This window comes from Echinops telfairi, unplaced genomic scaffold (assembly GCF_000313985.2).
Source record: "Echinops telfairi isolate 266 unplaced genomic scaffold, ASM31398v2 ScPeMD7_7467;HRSCAF=8505_1, whole genome shotgun sequence".
NCBI lineage: Eukaryota > Metazoa > Chordata > Mammalia > Afrosoricida > Tenrecidae > Echinops > Echinops telfairi.
In genome coordinates this window covers 25931221-25938833 of record NW_022111368.1, presented here as the reverse complement: position 1 = coordinate 25938833, position 7613 = coordinate 25931221, and positions in this window count along the sequence as shown.

Genomic DNA, 7613 nt, shown 5'->3' with positions numbered 1-7613 from the left:
TAGGTGTTTATTGCTAGTCTAACTCACCTCCGTCTCTGTAGAATTTTTATAACGTTCTACATTGCCTAGAGACACACAGATTGGATGCTGATGACTCCTGGAAGGGCCAGATAATTCTGAGAATCCTTTTTTATTTGTCTGGTTGTTAGTGACCACAAGACTAAGTCCTGCTGTCTAGTTAAGTCAACTAAAATATCCCGAGACACAGACCAAAGACTTAGAAGAAACTTGTAGTCGGATTTGAATGCTCCTGGTCACCATTTGTTTCCTGTAATTATCCTGAAACCCTGAGTTAATATAAAACTTCTGTATTTGTCTTTCCAGGGTGTGAGTTCCAAAAGTTTATAATCTCTTATACATTCTGATTCCAATCAGGACACCATCAAGACAGCCTTCATTGTTGTTGTCTCCGCACTAATGGCACCTTCTAATCAAACATCTCTTTTGCTCTCTAACTTGGAGGTAGTGCACTTGGCTCTGGTGCTCCAGGGCACAAACCTCGAGAGGTAACAACATGGGTTGTGGTATGAGAATCTGGATACCTGGAGCCTGCTCCTCTGGATTATTTTAGCAGCCTTCTAACTGGCGTCTCCGCTGCCACTCCTCTCCAATTTTGCCTTTTCTTCCCTCGCTCTTCTCCGGCCACATCCATTCCCTGACAGTCCTTGAACATGCCAGGCCGGGCCCTGCCTCAAGGCCCTTGCACTTGAAGTTCCCTTTGCCTAAATGCTTAGAATGCTATTTTTCAGATGTCTACATGATTGACTGCCTTACTATCTTCAGGTGTCTGTTAAAATCTCACCTTATCTGCAAGAGATAGGAACTGACAGTTCATAGACATAAGGCTAAATAAATGATCTTTAAAGATATAGACAGACATTCAACCACACTCAGGAGAGAAGGCCATAGTAAAACAATGTTGAGATACCATTTTCATTGATTTGATTGGCAAAAATCCACAAGTTTGACACAGTGCTCTATGGGTGAGACTGTCAAGGGAAAGGCCCTGTAGTACATTGCTACCGGGGAATTTCACCGTAGGTTGTGTTTCCGCACTGTTCTTATTGCAAAGGACGGAAAACAACATAATTGGCCTTCACATGGGGGCTGATTGTATATGCAAAGCTACATCCACACAACTAACTACTGCGTAGTTTATGCAGCTGTGATAGTTACATAATCAGTTGTCAATTTGAGACTTACGAGTGAAGGGGTGGAGTTTAGCCTGTCAATCAGGTCACAGCTTGATGATCTCATTTGCAGGTGCTAAGGAGAAAATAGCTCACTGGAGGGTGGGGGGGGAGAACACATTCTCACTGCCTGCGAGATATTACTGACAACGAGCCTGATAGAGCTATGCTGATGCAGCCAGAGCTCTGGAGCCAGAGGAGCCACGTGAAGACCCACACCAGCCCTGAGATGCTTATACCTCCACTGGATCCACAAGACTTTCCACCCACTGGCCTGTGATCTTGCATGTGTTTTGTGAGGCTGACGATTACTTTATAGATTGGTATCAGACATACGGTGAGATTGTTAGTTTATTGTGCCAGCCTGGCCAATAAACACAAGTGGGATTAATTGAAGGGCGAAGAGATAAATGGCTCGGTGAGCCTTGCCTTTCTTGTCTCTTGCTCTTTGATCATCAGACCAGTGTGCGGCTGCCTTGCTTGTTCTGTGCCTCTATTTACAGGCTACACTACCTGTGGGACTCCTAGCCTGTAGACTGTGTCGCTGTAAGTTGAGGTCCCTTTAAGACCACACGATTGAAATTTACATCTCTGGAGCTGGGGACTGACAGTTGGTGACCTGCCTTGCTATTTGCTGCTGTGCTGATATAGCCTAACTCTCTCTCTACAGAGGAAGACCTGGCAGCCCTCAAGACTTGAAGGACTGCTAGTGTCTCACAACTCTCTTACGGGAGTGAGTTACACTGAGCCATTTGTACAGCTTTATAATTTAATTGTTAATTTCTTGTATTATCTATATATCTGTATATAATTTAACAGTTCATGTCTTGTGTTATATATCTAACTATCTTTATACATAAATATACATAAATATATAAAATTATATCTCTCCGCCCTTCAATTAATCCCACTTGTGTTTATCGGCCAGGCTGGCACAATAAACTAATATTGAACTTAAGGACTTGATCTGGATTAGGCTGGGATGTTTTTTCAATATTCAATTGCTCTTGTATATAAAACTCTTTCTTATAAACATGAGTGTCTATGAATTTGTTTCTCTAGTCTACCCAGACTACCACAGCAGCTCTGAAGAGGAATTATCTCCATACACTCCCATGAAATGATCTCCAAGTCCAACACAGTATTTACAGACATCTGGTCATGTGACTGAAGCCTTAGTGGAGTAGTGAGCTACGAGTCATAAGGTCAGCTATTCAAACCCATCAAGTTTTCCAAGGCTTAAAAGTCCTGGAAAACCCTACGGGATAGTTCTACTCTGCCCTATAGGGTCACTATGAGTTGGAGTCAACTTGACCGCAGTGAGTTTAGTGGTGCTGTTGGGTAAGCATAAAGCTGCTAACCTCAAGGTCAGTGGTTCAAACCCATCAACCATTCTATGGAGAAAGATGAGGCTCCTGTGAATATTTACAGCTGCAGAAACCCAATATAGGGTCACTATGAGTTGGAATCAAATTACTGGCAGTGGATGTTTAAAGTACAATTTTGTGCAAGAAATGGAAGAAAATAAGATTACAAATTTGTGAGTGTGAGCATAATTTGCTTATCTAAGAAATAACACATGGATAATCCAAAAATTAATAAAAATGCAAAGGGAGGGGAGGCTAAGAAGAGGGTAAAGGGGACAGGATAGAGGCTAATCGTCTCTAAATCTACCTTGTTTTGTAGTTTTACATTTTGGACCCTTGTAAATTGTTTTAAAAGTCTGGACCCTTCCAAACTCTTGTAAAAGTTAAATTGAATATAAATAATCCATAAAATGAAAAAGCAAACAAATAAGCTTAACTGTATACCAGCTTACTTAATTAGCCACACAGAGGGCAATTGTTTCAAATGGTTTTAATAAGGCAATGTAAGTTGTATATCCTGAGTGAAATACTGCCTGTGTACCTCTCAAATCAAGGATCAAGGCATCTCAAATTTTGTTCATTGATAATACTGTCGTAGTTATTTCAAAATTAATATATGTAAATAGATACTTAATGTTAGTATCATTAGTAACCAAAAATTTTAATATATGATAAACTCAAACTTATTGCCATTAAGCCAATGCGAACTTACATAGTCCCTCTAAAGGGTTTCCAAGACTAAATTTTTATGAGAGGAGATGGGTTCATCTTTTTGCGTCAGAATGACTAATGGGTTTGAACCACTGACCTTGAGGTTAGCGGTTCAGTGCTTACTTGACAGTGTCACAAGGGCGCCTTAGCATAAAATAGCAGAGCTAGAAATGTAAGTCCTTTGTATTCTTAAATACGATTGTGACATATTAGTGAATGCACCATTTTTTTTTCTTTAAAAATGTAATTTTTCTAGTTCTGTCTACTAACAAAGGCTTATAAGGAAGGATAACCCCTCTCACTCAGACATGGTCTTTAAATGCCATTGCCCACCAAGAGGAAACAGTGCGCCTCAGAAAATGGTAGGAATATCTAAAATGACCCAGGAATATCTTCTGGTAACAAAGCTAGGCTGTATATGTGAGAGGCACAAATGGAAATTTTACAGGCTAGATGTTTGGAAGCTTTAAATTGCTTTAAAACATTCCCAAGAAAGCCGGGGTGAGGGCTAGGGGCAGTAAGATCAGAAGATGTTGAGGAAGGGAGAGAGATGGAGCTTTCTACTCCTGGGAAGAGTCAGTCTTTCTGAGAGTCTCTCACAGAGGCAGTTCTACTCCGTCTTACTGGTTCACCGCGAGTCGGCATCAACTTGATGGCAGTGAGTTTGGTTTTGGGGTTTCTCTCACCCGAACATTAACTCCACAGGCAAGCATTAGTGTTTCTCTGGTGCACTTCCTTCAGCACTTAGAACAATGCCTGACCCAAAGCAGGTATTCAATAAATATTTGTTGAGTAGATGAATGGATGGAAGGGAAGGAAGGAGTTCGTTAAATAAAATTTCTTGGATAGATTAAGTGTACATATATCAAGAAGATCAATATTATTTTGCTGGTGGGAGCAGCTTTTGTTATGCGCAAAGTATAGTCCGTGGGGCACAGACATCCAAGGGATCTGGGCTTCTCATCACTCTGCTTTTCACATCAGATCTATTGTACCAGAATAGTTAGATAAAAGTCTAAGAATATGTACTCCAGCCAGCATCCCCAGCTGATTTGAAAACCATTGCCTTGTGATTTGAAAGCCATTGTCTTAAGAGTATGGGGATGTGGCCACCGTTCCTATACTATTTATATAATAACTATCTGTATATGTATGTCCTACTGGTATAATAAACAAAACTCCCGTCATCGAGTCAATTCTGACTTTGAGCGACTCTAGGACCCTATAGGACACAGTAGAACTGCCCCTATGAGTTTCTGAGACTATAACTCTTTTAAAAAAAATCATTTGATTGTGGGCTTTGACAGCTCTCACAACATTCCATACATCTGCTGTATCAGGCATATTTATACAGATGTTGCCAGGGACTGTAACTCTTTAAGGGAATAGAAAGCCTGGTCTTTTCTCCCTCCGAGAGGCTGCAAACTACCGACCTTGCAGGTAGCAGCTCAATGTGTAACCCACTACACCACTGGGACTCAGCCTGAAAAGTGCCTATAATTAAAAAGGGCCTGTGTGTTTACATTCAAAAAGGACCATAAACACACAGGTCCTTTTAAATTATAGACCCTTTTCAGATCAACAGCTAGCATGGTAGCTCATAACTGGTCTACTGGCTACATAACTCAACTCCCACCTGAAAATTAGAGAAGAGTAAAAAAGTTCAATTATCTCCCCCTGCCTTTGATCATACGTAAATGAAAAGGATCATTTTTTAGTGACCTCACTTGTCAGATTTAGAATTGGACATTTTAGAAAGCTTGTCTTCTCTATGATCTGTAGTAGATTAATAAGTGGACAACTTTGGACAGTATCTCCAATGGCTTAACTTTTAAGGCTGATATTTCTGATCTTCGCTTCTTCAAGGTCCTTTGCCATCTCTCCAACTTACCTCTTTAGCCTTCTTCTCGCAAAACCTCTCTTCTCTTCCTGTCACACTGACCTGCTTGGTGTATCCCAAACATTTTTGGTGCATTTCTGCCTCTGTGCCTTATTAAAGCCATTCCTCCATCCAGAAACTCTTCCCTCCTTCTATTAAAATATCAAGCATTCTTCAATATTTGCCTTGCCCCCTCCCAGGCTCCACATCAGAGCCCTTTCTGAAAATCCTGGTTGAATATTCTCCTAGGATGTGAGCTCCTCCTCTCAGGCTCCTCTCAAACTAAACATGTTTCTACGACTCTTTGAACTCTTATTTATTGCCTGCATCCACAGTTTTCTTGTGATATGCCTTACCTCCCAGGACACTGCTCCAAATACTGATTGATAAGTTAGAAGCCTAGTAGGTGTATGATTGGACAGAAAGTAGACCGATAACTATTTGAGTATTTAAACCCTCATTGATATTCTCTTTCATCTGATTGGCAAGCAGAATACACTCTCAATTACAGAAATAAATTGTGGATTAATGGCAATCCTGTTTAGGAGAGTCCACTCTTCCATTAGCTGCCATCTTGGCTCTTTCTGATTCCTGGCTGCACTATTTTCTTGGACACTCTGCTAAAACCATTTCATGTCAATCAATGACTTACCGATGAGGCCAATGAGGCCTAAAATCACAGCCGAGGACAGCATTGTGGCAAGTCTTCTCCTACCGGGCCTGTCATGAGACAAACATTGGTTCAAATGAAAACTTGAAAGCATCCTACAGGACGGTGGCTTTGCTTTAATAAAAAGTGTAGAATCATGTCCAATTTGAATCCCACTTTTCACTTCAAAATGTTATCCTTATAGGCGTAGGGCCAGCTGTGATCTGTTGGATCCACCCCTCACTTTCCCAAGCCTAAACTCCTGACGTGTTCCCATCCAATTTCAAGTCGACTTGAGGGCAGGCACATCTCACACACGTTACTGCACACACAGCCTCCCATCCCCTCTACAGGCTTTGTGAGACCAGTTTGTCCCAATTTTGCTCTCTAGTCTCTCTTTAAACATCAAGAGAAACTGCGCATCCCTGGAGTAGCATGACTTAGAGATCCCTCTGGCAGCCTGACTTAGAAGCGGTTTGCCTGGCTCTGTTTCATGCTCAACTATTTTCTTGGTTTCCTTCAAAAGACAACTCAGACCAGTGTATTTTGCAAGCAGCAAGAAGGCCGGCACTAACCTAATCTGTGACCCGACAGAGAAAACAGCCTCCCTCTGCAAGTCAGGCTTTTACAAAGCAGTGGTCGTTGTCCTGCACTTAGTCTAACAATTTGAAAATCCATTAGTCAGTAGATCTCCGCACACCTCGCTTCAATCCGAGGCTCCCTCCAAATGGCTCTACCCCATGAAGGAAGCTTCTAAGTCAACATGTAGACTCACCTGTCTCTTCTTACCTTGATCCTATACTACTGATCATTGGAGGAGCTTTATATAAGGGTTAAAGCCTTCTCTTTAAACCACTGACCTCATTCAGGCTGATTATAGTAGTAGTCTGAATTTAGGCAGGCCTTTAATAAGAGAATTTCAAAGTATTTATTAACCACCATTAATGAATAAACCCCCAGGTTGTTCTGGAGGCATATATTTAGTAGGTTATTTCTGGATTTTTAAAATTGTGCTAGGTAAACAGCTTCTAAATTTGAAGACAACAAATGATAATCAGCCTAAATAAGTTAAATAAACAGGAAACACTATCAGCCCTAATTCCTGGAGGGGATGTTTGCCTGAAATGTTGAGCCTCCTGCTCTTTGTTCCTCATTCCAATGTCACATGATCCCCATACCATGCGTCTTATACCATCATGCTACATTACCTCAATGGGGATCTTGGCTCTTCACTCCAAGTCAACTTCTGACAACAAAGTGGAAGATCTCCGACCTACTCCAGGAGAGCAGTACAAAGCCAGTAGCGATGGAGATGCTGGTTTTCCAAACTTCCCGAGGCTACGGGAAACCAGGACTTGCTTAAGTATGAAAATTTCTCCATGGATCAAGTCCTGTCTTCGTGCTTATGTCCAAAGGAAGCAATGGACGCATGGTATGCAGCTCCAGGACGAAGAAATGAAGAGATGTCCTTGAAAGGGACAAAGTGCATTTCTTGGAAGGAAGGAAGTCTGGCAGGGATCCTTCTGTGAGTGTGAGAGGTCCCTCAGGCGGCAGAAGACACTTACACACACCCACCTAGTGAAGAGAGGTATGAGGTGGCCTGAGCAGGGGACAGGGTAGACGACAGCACGGAGTCAAACAGTTTTGCAGGCTCCCTGACAGTGAATAAGTCCCAAGCTCTAGGAGAACATCGCATCAAGAAGCTGATCTCTGGACTCTTTCCTTGCGTTCCCTCTCTCCTTTTATCATCCTGCTGTAGGAATAATTGTCCTGTAAGTAGCCTGCAGCCTTCCATGCCAGGGAAGTAGGACAGGATA